We start from the raw sequence: 17,645 nt of genomic DNA on the forward strand, positions 1-17,645 counted from the left end.
ATTGACTGAAACCACCATTCGGAAAGGATAGATGCTGAATGAGCCGAAACTTACCCGGCTCTTTCTTTGGGACGACACCCAAAGGAGAGACAACCAACCGCGGAATCGGAATCTCTCCAAACGGGCCAGCCATGCGACCCAACGCTATCTCCTTTTCCAATTTCTCCCTCACTACGTTGGGAAATTGATATGCGGACTTCAGGTTCCTATGAACCGAGGAACCGACCACCGCGTAACCGACGGGAATAATAAATCCCCATCGGAGAACGTCACAAAGTAAATCGGCGGCCCCTTTATCTGGATAAAGAATCAGCCATTTACGGCTACCCTCAGTGGGGTGGCCGCCCTTTCCAGAAGTGAAAGGCTTGGAAGCGAGACCCAGACGCTCCTGGGACCGGCCTGCATCCTGGGACCTGGTACACTCGGAAACCGAGTGGCCGCCCCCGCAGTAATGACAGGCATGATGGAAAGCGCACGCTGTTCCCCTAGCGCAGAGCTTATCCTGGAATCACCAGCATACGCCTGTAGGCCGCCGTCGAGAACACAGGGAGGCACGAGTGCCAGAGAGACCAGTGGGAGCCTGTACAGGTACAACCTGCTTTTCAGGCCCCAATTGCGCCCACAGCCGTGAATCTATATCCCCAAAAGAAAGGAGAGAGTTACCAACCTTCTTCCTGCGGAACGCGATGTCATAGTCCAGCCACGCCCCTCCTTTGTACCGCTCATAAACGGTTTCGACAGAATCCTGATATTTCAGGATATTCAAAGCCTGATCAGGGAATTTAGTTATATAACATGACGCATACACCCGAAAACATTTGCGCCACTCATCATACGTATCGGGCCTTTTAAACTTCTTGGGGCCCGTACCATCCTCTGCCATTTCTTTCTGACGGTAGGCCTCAGCCGAAAGTTCAAACATGTGAACATATTTCCCGTCTTGAATCCGACGAACCATTTTAGATTTAAGATGTTCATGCAGGCAAAATGCAGGCCACAGGTCTGTGTCACCATACATAGCCGCCTTCCGCCTATTGGTCGCCTCAGGGCTAGCAACTCCCGTTGGCGTGGGAGGTGTCGGCAAAGGAACACTGGGCTCCATGCGGGATGAACCAGGGGGGAGAGGCAAACCCATGGCCTCCCTTTACTCAACTAGCCATTTAACCATTCTATACATCCTTTTCTGCCCCTTAGCCTCCAACCCCAGTGATCTATCACTCTCAGACCCCGAGTTATCAGATGAGGAACTAAAACCCCTATGCCCAGAAGGCAAAATGGGCTTACCAGCTCCCAGGGGATGCTGCACCGGCAAAGGATCCGAGGAAGTCGAAGGTTGCTCCCAGCTCCGCTCTTCCTCACCAGGACTGGACTGCATTAGCACCAAAGCGCTCTGTGGCTCCATGATAGTCTGAAAAGAGAAATGCGAGAGAGGAGTACCACGGGGAGAGGACGAAGGCCCATCATCAAAGGCAACAATCCCCCCAGGGCTAATATTCCTACGCTCTACGCCACTCAAATGCATCACATTATCAGACACACTTCCCACATGGTCATCCAAAACTGCATCAGCAAACTGGACCTGTTTCCCTAGGCCCTGTTCTGTATTTTGTGAAACACCTTGGCATAAGCTAAGCGTTGAGCTAGGGGTGCTCTTAGCAGAAGCCCTGGTAACCGCTCCCTGGGTAGCCCCACTGAGGGCCGTGCCCACGGGTGATGCGCGCACACCCTGCGATGTGCTGCGGGTGCTGCGCAATGCAGCCTGCCGTTTGCCCCCCGCCTGTCTAATTGAAGCCTGAGGCCCTAACTCCAAAGATGCTACTGGCATACCTCCGGTCAGGCCTGCAGCCTGCTCATATATGCCAAAATTGCCCCCTGCCTGCGGCTCACTAACGGCTAATGGCGTACTAGCAGCCTGCACATCTGCACCACAATTGCCCCCTGCCTGTGCACTAACAGCTACTGCGTACCCCCGGTCAGCTCATATGCGCCATGATTGCCCTCGTGCTGCTCAATACTGCGCTCAGAAACTGCCAACATGGTGCGCCCCTATGCGTGCGCTGCATACTTGTGGCTCGCTGTGCCCCCCGCGGGCTTCGCCCCCCCCGAGGCACTCCTCTCTTACCCAAGTACCCCGGAGGCGAAGACGATGCTGCCCGCTTGCTGGCCTGGTCCCGAATGGCCGTTCCAGAAGTGACGTCAGCGGATGTGACGTCACCGGAAATGGCCAAACCAGAAGGGACGTCACCCAAAGCAGGCGTGGACAACGGAACCCGTGCAGCTGACCGACGGACCGGAGAAGGAGATCCGACGCAAGAAGATGGAAGCCCGACGCCAGAAAGCACCGACGCAAGCGATTGGAGGAGCGCGACGGCCGTGGACACTGCCTCACCGGACAGCGTGACCGACAGAGAGGGTAAGGCCACGACACTCCCACTAGGCCCAGCCACCGGTACATTAGGGGGAAATACATTAGAGGATGGGGGGCTAACCCCGGACCCACAAGGAACCCCAGCACCACTAACCAAGGGGAAGGGGGCCTGATGTGGGGACAACAGACAGAGGGGCCTGAGAAGGGGGGACCACCCTGACATTAGGGTATAAAGAGGAGGAAACAGGGGCACGACTCACCGGATTAGTAGGTGATGGCGGCACAATATCCTCCTCAGAATCAAAGTCTCCTATCAACAGCTCTTCTAACTCATCCATCCTTACAGGCACTCCGGCTGAACACTTCCTGTTGCAGCAGATCAGACTGGTATCAGACAGAATGACAGATCCTGCAAGATGTGAAGATGAGCTGGAAAGAGGGTTTGGGGCCTGTAACCTGACTTCTTAAAGGTAAGCTAAACCCCACCCTCAATAATGCAACATTGTTGCCACTTCACAGCAGCACACTCCTAAGGGCCTTAATTCTTATGTTTGTTCCGGGCTATGCTGCCCTCCACTGTCTGTACCCTCACTCCCTACACTCTCTGTGTACCCTTACCCCCTACACTCTCTGTGTACCCTCACCCCCTACACTCTGTGTACTTCTGTGCCCTCAGCCCCTGCACTCTCGCTGTACATTACCCCCTGCACTCTCTCTGTACCTCACTATGTCCTCTCCCTACCCTCTTCCCCTGCACTCTCTCTACCCTCACACCCTACACTCTCTCTGTACCTCACTGTGCCCTCTCTCAGCCCTCACCCTCTACACTCTCTCTATAACCTCTCTACACTCACCCTCTGCAGGGGAAGAGGGCAGAGAGAGGGCACAGTGAGGTACAGAGAGAGTGCAGGAAGTGAGGGTCCAGAGAGTGCAGGGGGTGAGGGTACAGAGAGAGAGTGCAGGGGGTGAGGGTACAGAGAGGGTACAGGGGGTGAGGTTACAGAGAGAGGGTGCAGGGGGTGAGGGGGGTGAGGGTTCAGAGCGAATGTAGGGGGTGAGGGTTCAGAGTGAGTGTGCAGGGGGTGAGGGTTCAGAGAGAGGGTGCAGGGGGTGAGGGTTCAGAGAGAGGGTGCAGGGGGTGAGGTTTACACTCACTCTGAACCCTCACCCCCTACACTCTCGCTGTACCCTCACCCCCTACACTCTCGCTGTACCCTCACCCCCTACACTCTCGCTGTACCCTCACCCCCTACACTCTCTCTGTACCTCACTGCTTCCCACTCTCTGTACCTCACCCCCTACACACTCTCTGTACCTCACTGCTTCCCATTCTCTGTACCTCACCCTCTACACACTCTGTACCTCACTGCTTCCCACTCTCTGTACCTCACCCCCTACACTCTCTGTACCCTCACCCCCTACACTCTCTGTACCCTCACCCCCTACACTCTCTGTACCCTCACCCCCTACACTCTCTTTACCCTCACCCCCTACACTCTCTTTACCCTCACCCCCTACACTCTCTTTACCCTCACCCCCTACACTCTCTGTACCCTCACCCCCTACACTCTCTTTACCCTCACCCCCTACACTCTCTTTACCCTCACCCCCTACACTCTCTTTACCCTCACCCCCTACACTCTCTTTACCCTCACCCCCTACACTCTCTTTACCCTCACCCCCTACACTCTCTGTAAGTCAAGAATACTTTATTAGCATGACATTACTACATGTGTTGCCAAAGTAATATGTTACAATAAAACAGATCAATAACAATTTATAAAGTAGGAGTATAGTGAGTAAATATGATATTTCATTTAATCTGATTGGGGGTTCTGGTCATGTGACAGTCTGCTACATATCTTGCTACTATCCTTGTAGCTTTGTTGTTTCCCCCTAAGAGTACACATAGTCTTTCTTGTTCCGACATCTGTGGGAAGTCTGTTATTTCTTTCATTATTTTTGGGAAGTATTTATCCCTTTGTATCTTGTACAGTACAAGAGGAAGTGCGCTTCACTCTCTATGTCCCCACTGTCACACTGTGCTTATTGTCTGGCTGCCCTGGGTCTCCATTTTGCCTGATATCTGCCAGTCTCTATTTCCAACTGGTGGTCAGAGATTCTGTATTTAGTGAGTATCTGTCTGTGCTTTGGGTTGTTGACACTTGTGAGATACTCAGCTAGTTAGTACTCTCTCTGTAGAGACCTGTAACACTCCATCTTGTTCTGTTGCCCTATCTGTTCCTCCCAGTGCCCAGTGTACCTCTCCTTCAGAGCTGTGTGTAAGGTGTTTAGTGACACACGTGAGATACTCAGCTAGTCTGTACTCTCTCTGTAGTGACCTGTAACACTCCCTCTTATTCTGTTACCCAGTCTGTACCTCCCAGTGCCCAGTGTACCTCTCCTTCAGAGCTGTGTGTAAGGTGTTTAGTAACACATGTGAGATACTCAGCTATTCTGTACTCGTAGTGACCTGTAACACTCCCTCTTGTTCTGTTACCCAGTCTGTACCTCCCAGTGCCCAGTGTACCTCTCCTTCAGAGCTGTTTGTAAGGTGTTTAGTGACACACGTGAGATACTCAGCTAGTCTGTACTCTCTCTGTAGTGACCTGTAACACTCCCTCTTGTTCTGTTACCCAGTCTGTACCTCCCAGTGCCCAGTGTACCTCTCCTTCAGAGCTGTTTGTAAGGTGTTTAGTGACACACGTGAGATACTCAGCTAGTCTGTACTCTCTCTGTAGTGACCTGTAACACTCCCTCTTGTTCTGTTACCCAGTCTGTACCTCCCAGTGCCCAGTGTACCTCTCCTTCAGAGCTGTTTGTAAGGTGTTTGGTGACACATGTGAGATACTCAGCTAGTCTGTACTCTCTCTGTAGTGATCTGTAACACTCCCTCTTGTTCTGTTACCCAGTCTGTACCTCCCAGTGCCCAGTGTACCTCTCCTTCAGAGCTGTGTGTAAGGTGTTTAGTGACACATGTGAGATACTCAGCTAGTCTGTACTCTCTGTAGTGACCTGTAACACTCCCTCTTGTTCTGTTACCCAGTCTGTACCTCCCAGTGCCCAGTGTACCTCTCCTTCAGAGCTGTGTGTAAGGTGTTTAGTGACACACGTGAGATACTCAGCTAGTCTGTACTCTCTCTGTAGTGACCTGTAACACTCCCTCTTGTTCTGTTACCCAGTCTGTACCTCCCAGTGTACCTCTCCTTCAGAGCTGTGTGTAAGGTGTTTAGTGACACATGTGAGATACTCAGCTAGTCTGTACTCTCTCTGTAGTGACCTGTAACACTCCCTCTTGTTCTGTTACCCAGTCTGTACCTCCCAGTGCCCAGTGTACCTCTCCTTCAGAGCTGTGTGTAAGGTGTTTAGTGACACACGTGAGATACTCAGCTAGTCTGTACTCTCTCTGTAGTGACCTGTAACACTCCCTCTTGTTCTGTTACCCAGTCTGTACCTCCCAGTGTACCTCTCCTTCAGAGCTGTGTGTAAGGTGTTTAGTGACACATGTGAGATACTCAGCTAGTCTGTACTCTCTCTGTAGAGACCTGTAACACTCCCTCTTGTTCTGTTACCCAGTCTGTACCTCCCAGTGTACCTCTCCTTCAGAGCTGTGTGTAAGGTGTTTAGTGACACATGTGAGATACTCAGCTAGTCTGTACTCTCTCTGTAGTGACCTGTAACACTCCCTCTTGTTCTGTTACCCAGTCTGTACCTCCCAGTGCCCAGTGTACCTCTCCTTCAGAGCTGTGTGTAAGGTGTTTAGTGACACATGTGAGATACTCAGGTAGTCTGTACTCTCTCTGTAGTGACCTGTAACACTCCCTCTTGTTCTGTTACCCAGTCTGTACCTCCCAGTGCCCAGTGTACCTCTCCTTCAGAGCTGTGTGTAAGGTGTTTAGTGACACACGTGAGATACTCAGCTAGTCTGTACTCTCTCTGTAGTGACCTGTAACACTCCCTCTTGTTCTGTTACCCAGTCTGTACCTCCCAGTGCCCAGTGTACCTCTCCTTCAGAGCTGTGTGTAAGGTGTTTAGTGACACATGTGAGATACTCAGCTAGTCTGTACTCTCTCTGTAGTGACCTGTAACACTCCCTCTTGTTCTGTTACCCTATCTGTTCCTCTCCTTCAGAGCTGTGTGTAAGGTGTTTAGTGACATGTGAGATACTCAGCTAGTCTGTACTCTCTCTTTAGTGACCTGTAACACTCCCTCTTGTTCTGTTACCCAGTCTGTACCTCCCAGTGCCCAGTGTACCTCTCCTTCAGAGCTGTGTGTAAGGTGTTTAGTGACACATGTGAGATACTCAGCTAGTCTGTACTCTCTCTGTAGTGACCTGTAACACTCCCTCTTGTTCTGTTGCCCAGTCTGTACCTCCCAGTGCCCAGTGTACCTCTCCTTCAGAGCTGTGTGTAAGGTGTTTAGTGACACATGTGAGATACTCAGCTAGTCTGTACTCTCTCTGTAGTGACCTGTAACACTCCCTCTTGTTCTGTTACCCAGTCTGTACCTCCCAGTGCCCAGTGTACCTCTCCTTCAGAGCTGTGTGTAAGGTGTTTAGTGACACATGTGAGATACTCAGCTAGTCTGTACTCTCTCTGTAGTGACCTGTAACACTCCCTCTTGTTCTGTTACCCAGTCTGTACCTCCCAGTGCTCAGTGTACCTCTCCTTCAGAGCTGTGTGTAAGGTGTTTAGTGACACATGTGAGATACTCAGCTAGTCTGTACTCTCTCTGTAGTGACCTGTAACACTCCCTCTTGTTCTGTTACCCAGTCTGTACCTCCCAGTGCCCAGTGTATGTAGTCCCTTTAAGTAACAGTTCTGTAGGAGGGTTTAGACTGTCCCCTTAAGTAACAGTTCTGTAGGAGGGTTTAGACTGTCCCCTTAAGTAACAGTTCTGTAGGAGGGTTTAGACTGTCCCCTTAAGTAACAGTTCTGTAGGAGGGTTTAGACTGTCCCTTTAAGTAACAGTTCTGTAGGAGGGTTTAGACTGTCCCCTTAAGTAACAGTTCTGTAGGAGGGTTTAGACTGTCCCCTTAAGTAACAGTTCTGTAGGAGGGTTTAGACTGTCCCTTTAAGTAACAGTTCTGTAGGAGGTTTTAGACTGGCTAGCGGCTTCGTTATTGCATGGAAGGCTCTAAGGGCTTTTTCTTGCAGTGTTTTGATGCCCAGTTTAAAGCTCCCTGATGCACTCAGTGTAAGCACAAGATAGGTATAATGTAATGAGTGCTCTCCCTCTTTAGAGAACAATAGGAATTTGAGTTTTTGCTGGAGATTTTGGGGCTTTTTCTGGAAAATCATGATTTTCGTTTTTTCCATATTCACTTCCATTGCCCATGACTTACAGTATGTCTGCAGTAGGTCTAGTTTTTCTTGCAAACCCACTGCTGTGGGGGGCAGGATGAGCAGGTCATCTGCATATAAGAGACAATGGATTTCCTTCCCATTCAGGGATATACCTGGTGCTGTGCATTTCTCCAGTTCTGTGGGCAGATCATTAATGTACAGGTTGAATAATGTGGGGCTGAGGCTGCATCCTTGTCTGACGCCTCTCTTTTGTTCAAAGCTCTTTGTTTGTAGTTTGTTTATTTTTACATTTGAGGGATGAATACATGGTCTTTATTATGTCATATGTCTTCCCACCAATTCCACTTTGCAGCAGTTTCATGTATAGGCCTGGGTGCCAGATTGAGTCAAATGCTTTTTTGAAGTGCACAAAACATGCAAACACCTTCCCTGATGGTGAGCTTTTCCCATACTTGTTAGTGATAGCTTGTAATGTGAAGATGTGGTCTGTGGTTCTTTGTTTAGGGAGGAAACCTATCTGACTCATGTGCAGGGTTCTGCTGTCTATTAGAAATATTCTCTGGTTCAGGATTGTGCAGAAGAGTTTGCTCACATTGCTGTTTACACAGACTCCCCTGTAGTTATTTGGGTCAGTTAGATCCCCATGTTTGTGGATTGGGGTAACCAGACCTTCTGTCCATGTTTCTGGGAAGTGCCCTGATTGTAAGATGATATTAAACAGTTTTGTGAGAGCCTCTTGGATCTGTGGGCTGCTGTGAATCAGCATCTCATTTAGTATTTGGTCAGATCCACAAGCTTTTCTTGGTTTTAATGACTTTATGCCTTCTGCAACTTCCTGTAGTGTGAAAGGGAAGTCTAGAGGAGTTTGATAGTTCTTTATTACATTTGCTAAATTTAACAGTTTTTCACAAGTTTCTTTTTGTGACGTACTGAGCTTATTAGGTTCTAGATCTTTGTATAATGTTTGAAAATAATCTGTCCATATGTCACCATCTTGGATTGGAATATGCCCAGTGGCTTTTGAGGTGAATTTTTTCCACAAGCTCCAAAAGGAATGATCTGTTGATTCTTGAATTTGGGAGAGTGTTTTATTTTCTTGCTTTTTAGGGTAGTTTTGTAGTCTTTTAGTCTACGGTTATATGTGCACCTCAGATGTACCTCACTGTGCCCTCTCTCTGTACCCTCACCCCCTGCACTCTCTGTACCCTCACCCCCTACACTCTCTCTGTACCATCACCCCCTACACTCTCTCTGTACCTCTCTGTACATCACCCCCTGCACTCTCTCTCTATAACCTCTCTGCCCTCACCCTCTGCACCTCACTGTGCCCTCTCTCTGCCCTCACTCCCTGAGGTCTCTGTACCACACTGTGCCCTCACCCCCTGCACTCTCTGTACCCTCATCCCCTGCACCTCACTCCCTGCACCCTCTCTCTGCCCTCACTCCCTGATGTGTCTCTGTACCACACTGTGCCCTCTCTCCCTGACGTCTCTCTGTACCTCACTGTGCCCTCACTTCCTGACGTCTCTCTGTACTACACTGTGCCCTCAGTCCCTGCCCTCTTTCTGCCCTCAGCCCCTGCAATCTGTATCCTCACCCCCTGCACTCTCTGTACCACACTGTGCCCTCACTCCCTGATGTCTCTCTGTACCCTCTCTCTGCCCTCACCCTCTGCCGTCTCTCTGTACCTCACTGTGCCTTCTCTCTGCCCTCACTCCGAGGTCTCTGTACCACACTGTGCCCTCAGCCCCTGCACTCTATACCCTCAGCCCCTGCAATCCCTGTACCTCACTGTGCCCTCTCTTTATCCTCTTCCCCTGCACTCTCTACACCTCTCTGTACATCAACCCCTGCACTCTCTATGTACCTCAATGTGCCCTCTCTCTCTGTACCTCACCGTGCCCTCACCCCCTGCACCTCAATGTGCCCTCACCATCTGCACTCTCTCTGTACCTCAATGTGCCATTTCTCTGCCCTCACCCTCTTCCCCTGCACTCTCTCTGCCCTCAACCCCATGCACTCTCTGTACCCTCTCTCTGCCCTCACCCCTGCACTCTCTCTGCCCTCACCCTCTGCACCTCACTGTGCCCTCACCCTCTGCCATCTCTCTCTGCACCTCACTGTGCCCTCACCCGCTGCCATCTCTGTACCCTCTCTCTGCCCTCACACTCTGCACTCTCTCTGTACCTCACCATGGCCTCTCTGCCCTAACCCTCTGCACTCTCTCTGTACCTCACCATGCCCTCTCTCTGCCCTCACCCTCTGCACCCTCTCTGTACCTCACTGTGCCCTCTACCCTCACCCCTGCCATTTCTCTGTAAATCACTGTGCCCTCTCTGCCCTCACTCCCTGACATCTCTCTCTAACCTCACCCCCTGCACTCTCTGTACCCTCTCTCTGCCCTCACTCCCTGCACTCTGTACCTCACTGTGCCTGCTCTCTGCCCTCACCCTCTGCACTCTCTCTGTACTTCACAGTGCACTCCCTCTGCCCTCACCCCCTGCCATCTCTCTGTTCCTCATTGTGCCCTCTCTCTGCCCTCACCCCCTGCCGTCTCTCTGTTCCTCACTGTGCCCTCACCCCCTGCCATCTCTCTGTTCCTCACTGTGTCCTCTCTCTACCCTCACCCCCTGCCGTCTCTCTGTAGCCTCTCTCTGCCCTCACTCCCTGCCATCTCTCTGTACCTCACTGTTACCTCTCTCTGCCCTCACCCCTGCCATCTTTCTGTACCTCATTGTGCCATCTCTGCCCTTACCCCCTGCCTTCTCTCTGTACCCTATCTCTGCCCTCACCCCCTGCTGTGTCTCTGTAGCCTCTCTCTGCCCTCACCCTCTGCCATCTCTCTGTACCTCACTGTGCCCTGTCTCTGTCCTCACCATCTGCACTCTCTGTACCTCACTGTGCCCTGTCTCTGCCCTTGCCCTCTGCACCTCACCCTTTGCACTCTCTCTGTACCTGTGAACTCTCTGCCCTCACCCCCTGCCATCTCTGCACTTACCCCCTGCCATCTCTCTGTTCCTCACTGTGCCCTCTCTCTGCCCTCACCCCCTGCCGTCTCTCTGTACCCTCTCTCTGCCCTCACCCCCTGCTGTGTCTCTGTAGCCTCTCTCTGCCCTCACCCTCTGCCATCTCTCTGTACCTCACTGTGCCCTGTCTCTGTCCTCACCATCTGCACTCTCTGTACCTCACTGTGCCCTGTCTCTGCCCTTGCCCTCTGCACCTCACCCTTTGCACTCTCTCTCTGTACCTGTGAACTCTCTGCCCTCACCCCCTGCCATCTCTCTGTTCCTCACTGTGCCCTCTCTCTGCCCTCACCCCCTGCCGTCTCTCTGTACCCTCTCTCTGCCCTCACCCCCTGCTGTGTCTCTGTAGCCTCTCTCTGCCCTCACCCTCTGCCATCTCTCTGTACCTCACTGTGCCCTGTCTCTGTCCTCACCCTCTGCACTCTCTGTACCCTCTCTCTGCCCTTGCCCTCTGCACCTCACCGTGCCCTCACCCTTTGCACTCTCTCTCTGTACCTCACTGTGAACTCTCTGCCCTCACTCCCTGACGTCTCTCTGTACCTCACTGTGCCCTCAGCCCCTGCCATCTCTGTACCTCACTGTGCCTTCAATCTCTGCACTCTGTGCCCTCTCTACCCTCACCCCCTGCACTCTCTGTACCCTCTCTCTACCCACACCCCTACACTCTCTGTACCTCACTGTGCCCTCTCTGCCCTCACCCCATGCCGTCTCTTTATACCTCGTCAGGGTCAGTTACCCTATATCGAGCTTGCAAGTTGCTCATTAGGTGACACGCTCCAGCAGGCCCAGATACTCCGTGCAGCATGGGATGGGTTTGATGTAGTCTCAAACTGGTGTAGCTACTCCCTGATATCATAAGCTGTTAGATAAGTAGGTTTTGGATCTATTTTAATTGCATTGTATAGCTGTGGAAGCACTTAGGGTATCAGAGCTCATTTAGTGAGCAGCCATTCATCCTCATGGCCAGGCTCTGCCCCCCCGATTATGTCTTTTTTAGCTTGAAACTTGGAGATATAGTCCTTCAGTGTTTGAGTTTTCCCTTTTGTAGTGGCCATAGTGAAAAAGAATTCAAACAGGTGCCTCACACCAATTACCGCAAATTGTAGTCAAACACTAATTCAAAGACCAGTATTCTGTGCAGAACAGTAAAATTAACACCCAAGGAGATAAAACTGCAGCACCACACACAGCAAAAAAGATAACACATAATTTATGCTTACCTGATAAATGTATTTATTTCCGGATACGGTGAGTCCACGGAATCATCAATTACTAGTGGGAATATCACTCCTGGCCAGCAGGAGGAGGCAAAGAGCACCACAGCAAAGCTGCTATATATGTCACTTCCCTTACCCATAACCCCCAGTCATTCAGCTGAGGGGAAATGAAAAAAGAAGATAACACAAAGGTGTAGAGGTGCCTGAGGTTTTAGTTAAAAATGAATGTCTTAAAATGGTGGACTCACCATATCTGGAAATAAATAAATTTATCAGGTAAGCATAAATTATGTTTTCTTTCCTAAGATATGGTGAGTCCACGGAATCATCAATTACTAGTGGGAATCAATACCCAAGCTTGAGGACACAGAGGATTATGGAGGGACAAGACAGGTAACCTAAACAGAAGGCACCACTGCATGAAGAACCTCTCTCCAAAAAGAAACCTCAGCTGAGACAAAAATATAAAATTTGGAAAAAGTATGCAGAGAGGACCAAGTTACAGCCTTGCAAATCTGTTCTACAGAAACTTCCTTCTTGAAAGCCCAAGAAGAAGTGACAGCCCTAGTGAAATGAGCTGAAATTCTCTCAGAAGGCTGCTGTCCAGCAGTCTCATAAACCAAACGCATTATACTACTCAACCAAAGAGAAAGAAGTCGCTGAAGCTTTCTGACCTTTATGTTTCCCAGAGAAACAAACAAACTGGCAACAATAGTCACCTGTAGATAGAAAATAAAAGCACGCAAAACATCAAAGTTGTGCAAAAAATGTTCCTTATGAGATGAAGGATAAGGACAGAGAAGGAACAACAGTTTCCTGATTAATATATCTATATGAAACCACTTAGGAAGAAAACCTAACTAGTACGAATAACTGCCTTGAAGGCATCAAAGATAAGATAAGGCAAATCACACTGCAAAACTGAGAGCTCTGGGACTCTCTGAGCAGAAAAGATAGCAATAAGAAACAAAACCTTCCAAGATAACTTGATATCTATGGGAAGTAAAGGCTCAAACAGAGCCTACTGCAAAATTTTAAGAACAAGAGTAAACCCCGAAGGGGGAGCAACCGACTTAAACACTGGCCTGATGCTGACCAGCAGTGTCTGACAAAAATATTGCACATCTGGCACGTCCGCCAGACGCTTATGTAGCAAGATAGACAATGCAGAAAACTGACCCTTCAGGGTACTGAATGATAAACCCTTCTCCAGACCACCCTGGAGAAAGGATAAAAAAAATATAGGAATCCAGACTCTACTCCAAGAGATTCACACCAATAACAATATTTATGCCATGTCTTATAGCAAATCTTTCTAAAAACTCGCATGCGAGCCCGAGTCCTAGTCTCAATGACCGACTCAGAAGCATTCAGCTTCAGAGATTTAGATGAAGGAAAGGACCAAGAATCAGAAGTCCTTCCTCAGAGGTAGTCTCCAAGGTGAAGAGATGATATTTCCACTAGGTCTGCATACCAGATCCTGCGAGGCCACACAGGGGCTAATGTATTCACAGTTGAGAGCAGCAGTGATTTTAAGTAATGACTCATGGAAAGAGAACAAACAGAGGCAAAAGGTATGCAAGACTGAAATCCAAGAAAAATGTCAGAACATCTATCAGGACGGTCTGTGGATCACATGACCATGAACCGCACCTTTGAAACTTGTCGTTCTGTTGAAACGCCCACAGAAGCAACCTCCTGGAACCCCCATGTGAGGGTTTACCTAGAGAACACCTCCGGATGGAGATGCTCACTCCCTGGGATGAATTATCAGTCTGTTTAGAAGTCTGACTCAATTGTCCACCCCTGGAAAGTGGATGACCAACAGCAAATGTGAGCTTCTGCCCACTAAACAATCCAAGTCACCTTCTACATGGCTAAGGAACCCCCAGTTCCTCCTTAGTGGTTGATAAACTCTTGAGGAGATATTGTCCGACTGGAACCAAGCTAGGGACGACTGAGGCCAAGTCATTAGAGCATTGCGAATCGCTCTCAACTCCAAGATGTTAAAGAGGAGAGCAGACACTTCTGAGTCCATAATCCTTAAAGAAGACCCAGACAGCTTACCAGCCCAGCAGGTTGGCATCCATGGTTAAATCACCCAGGAATATCTCCAGAAGCACTCGCCCAGAGATAGATATTCCTGGAAAAATACTACAGGAGAAAAGTCTCTTGTCGCCTGATGTAAATCTATCCTTTAAGACAAATCCAAAAGTTCTCCATGTCATGGAAAATAGCAAAAGGAATGATGTCCATGGAATACCATCAGACCAATTCCCTCCATACACCGAGTCACAGAAAAATGAAGAAAAATCAACTGCAGCTAAATCCAAACTCCCAACCTCCTGGTTGCAAGATGGCCAAGCTATCCACCAGCCACTAGAGCTTGCTGTTGGCCAGACAGTAGACTGCAGAGTGGGGAAAAAGGAATAAATCCAATAGACATCTCCTAGCTAGAGAATCAAATAAGGTCCATGCATACCGCACCTGGTGTTCCCAGTTGGTCTCCCATCCAGGTACTGACCAGACCTGACCCTGCATAACTTCCGAGATCAAACAAAATCGGGTGCTTTCAGGGTATTGTGGCGGTAGTCCCAAATAAATCACTGTTGTGGATGGAACAAGGGAACTCTTCTCCAGATTCATTTCTCATCCCTGGAAAAGAAGATCAGACAAGATTTCTTAAAAGAGAGTTTGCTCGAAGTCAGGATGATACCTGAATCATATATTGTCCAGAAAAAACACACTTGAAATATCCCAAGATCTAAAGGTCTGACTTGGATGGCGCAAACTCAGAAAACTAGAGAAGGTTCTGATCAAGGGAACAATAAATCTCTCAGGTCTAAATTCATTATGAACAGGCCCTCTTGAACCAAAGGAGAAAGGATACTACTTTGAAGGTCAGAATCTGAGATACTTGAGGTAAATACCTATATCCTGTTCATCTCTGGGAGAGACAGTTCCAGTCCCAGTTTGGGAAGACCCTGAATCAAGTTCAAGAAATACCTCTCATCCTACTTGGATTGCAGATACTCTAAAAAGAGAAATCTGCCCCTGGCAGGAAAAACTGGACTCGAAAAGGCATGACCCAAACAAGATCTCATCCTTAAAAGGAGACACTAGAAGTGTGGATTTGGAGGAAACATAATTTAATCTGCAACTGCAGAACTATAAAGCCTAGGCTGTACCACTAAAGCACAGGTAAGGCTTCTCAGCTGACCAAAGATTTCAGCCACAATGCCCGGCAGCAGTACTGCAAGTCTAATAAGACAAGACATTGCTCTAAATGAACAATTAAACCTCCAGCTTCTTATCCATGGATCCGTAATGGAGAAGCTACCCTCCATAGGAATCAAAGTTCTCTGAGCCATAGTAGAAAAGCTCCCTTCTACCTAGGACACCAGGCATTTTAATGGAGTCAGCAACAGGAAAATCCTTTAAAGGACAGGAGACAGGGAGAAAGGTATCCCTAGCTTCTCCTACACCTGTGAAAATTTCCAAAGCACGTCTATAAACATTTCCTCAAAGTAAAGAACATCATAGAAATAATCAAGTTTAGAAAACTTCCAAAGGTTGACAACGACAGGGATATCGATGTCGTCCAAGTAGCTAAAACCTCCTATAAAACAGTACACAAAGTGTGTAGTGTAGTAAGCATACATCTGAAGTGTGAAGCTTCTGTACTGTCCAAATCTGAGATTTTACCCTCAGAAACTATCGGTGAATCCTCCTCACCAACTTAGGATAGAGGACGAACTACGTAGCAGAAAATGGAGCAGAAACCTTACATCTGAACTTTAAATGTCCTCTTGCATTTTCCCTGTAGGTAAGGAAAAAAACAGACAGTCGCAGATACTGCAGAGGATACCTGAACTGCAAAATCTGTAGGCAAATACACTCCTCCAGGAGATAGAGGAACCGCAGGGCACTGCATGTGATGCCATAGAGGCTTGGAAGGTAAAAGGAGAAAGCTGTGGCATTGCCTAAACAGCATCATCCTAGGAGACAAAGGCTCATGGTCAATGCACTATATCTGACTTCAAGAGATCCAGCGAGGAACAACATATATAATTAGCAGAATTAATAAAAAAAATAATATATAAAACAATATATTGCCAGCAGAGAGACTTTAAAAAAAAAAATCAAGGCAGAGCAGATGGATTTTTCAAGAAACAGCTCTATCTTCATGAAAAAAAACCTTTACATTTTTCACCCTTGTTCAAATAGTGACTTATAGAAAAAACATAATTTATGTAAGAACTTACCTGACAAATTCATTTCTTTCATATTGGCAAGAGTCCATGAGCTAGTGACGTATGGGATATACAATCCTACCAGGAGGGGCAAAGTTTCCCAAACCTCAAAATGCCTATAAATACACCCCTCACCACACCCACAATTCAGTTTAACGAATAGCCAAGTAGTGGGGTGATTAAGAAAGGAGTAAAAAGCATCAAAGGAATTTGGAAATAATTGTGCCTTATACAAAAAAACATAACCACCATAAAAAGGGTGGGTCTCCAAAACCCCCTGACTTCGGAGTGGAGACAGGGGGTGCATAACCTGTTAAGCTTAGAAAGGTATCACTATGCCCCAACTCTGGAACGATGGTGAAACCCGAGTGGTTTGAACCATTATGGAATTGGTCCCCAATCGCTGGTGCCCTGCCTCCTTCCCTTATTCCCCCCCTCCTTCCCCCAGCTGCTGGAGCCTTACCTCCCTTCTTCTCCTGCCCCCACCCCCCTTTTTCCCCCCTTTCTTCTTCTTTTCTTTTCTCTTCTTATAGGATGTATTAGCCACCTGTGGTAAATCATCTTTATCTGATACTACTGTGCGGTTCTATACAGTTATATTTAAGTTGTATCTGCTCTACGGAGCACTATATTGTACGTGTTATTTCAATAGTTTGGATTGTTTTAATAGTCCACATGCAGCAAGAAAATCTAAGAAAATGTGGAAAACAGGAGCCTTGTATCTCGGACAATTTCTCGCACACTGATTATTTGAATTAGATCACTTTGGACTTATATAGTCAGCCGAGAACTACAGATCTCATTGTTGAGAATGTATGATGTAACCAGATGAGGCATTGTTGTGATGCTTGTATGTTTGTATCTTTATTTTTCAAATAAAGCTCCTTTAAAAAAAAAAAAAAAAAAAGGGTGGGTCTCATGGACTCTTGCCAATATGAAAGAAATTAATTTATCAGGTAAGTTCTTAAATAAATTATGTTTTCTTTCATGTAATTGGCAAGAGTCCATGAGCTAGTGACGTATGGGATATCAATACCCAAGATGTGGAACTCAACGCAAGAGTCACTAGAGAGGGAGGGATAAAATAAAAAACAGCCATTTTTCACTGAAAAAATAATCCACAACCCAAATTATAAGTTTATTCTTTGATGACAAGAAAAACTTAAAACATCAGCAGAAGAATCAAATTGAAACAGCTGCCTGAAGAACTTTTCTACCAAAAACTGCTTCTGAAGAAGCAAATACATCAAAACGGTAGAATTTAGTAAATGTATGCAAAGAGGACCAAGTTGCTGCTTTGCAAATCTGATCAACTGAAGCTTCATTCTTAAAAGCCCACGAAGTGGAGACTGATCTAGTAGAATGAGCTGTATTTCTCTGAGGCGGGGTCTTACCCGACTCCAAATAAGCTGAATGAATCAAAAGCTTTAACCAAGAAGCCAAGGAAATAGCAGAAGCTTTCTGACCTATCCTAGGAC

The 17,645-nt window shown here is 48.0% G+C and overlaps 1 pseudogene; it reads right to left on the bottom strand.

Moving 5' to 3' along the window:
• Positions 1 to 14,389: 14,389 nt before the first annotated feature.
• On the bottom strand, positions 14,390 to 14,508 carry LOC128654839 (uncharacterized; annotated as a pseudogene).
• Between the last annotated feature and the right edge of the window lie 3,137 nt (positions 14,509 to 17,645).

The sequence above is a fragment of the Bombina bombina genome, chromosome 3 (genome assembly GCF_027579735.1).
Source record: "Bombina bombina isolate aBomBom1 chromosome 3, aBomBom1.pri, whole genome shotgun sequence".
NCBI classification, from domain to species: Eukaryota; Metazoa; Chordata; class Amphibia; order Anura; family Bombinatoridae; genus Bombina; species Bombina bombina.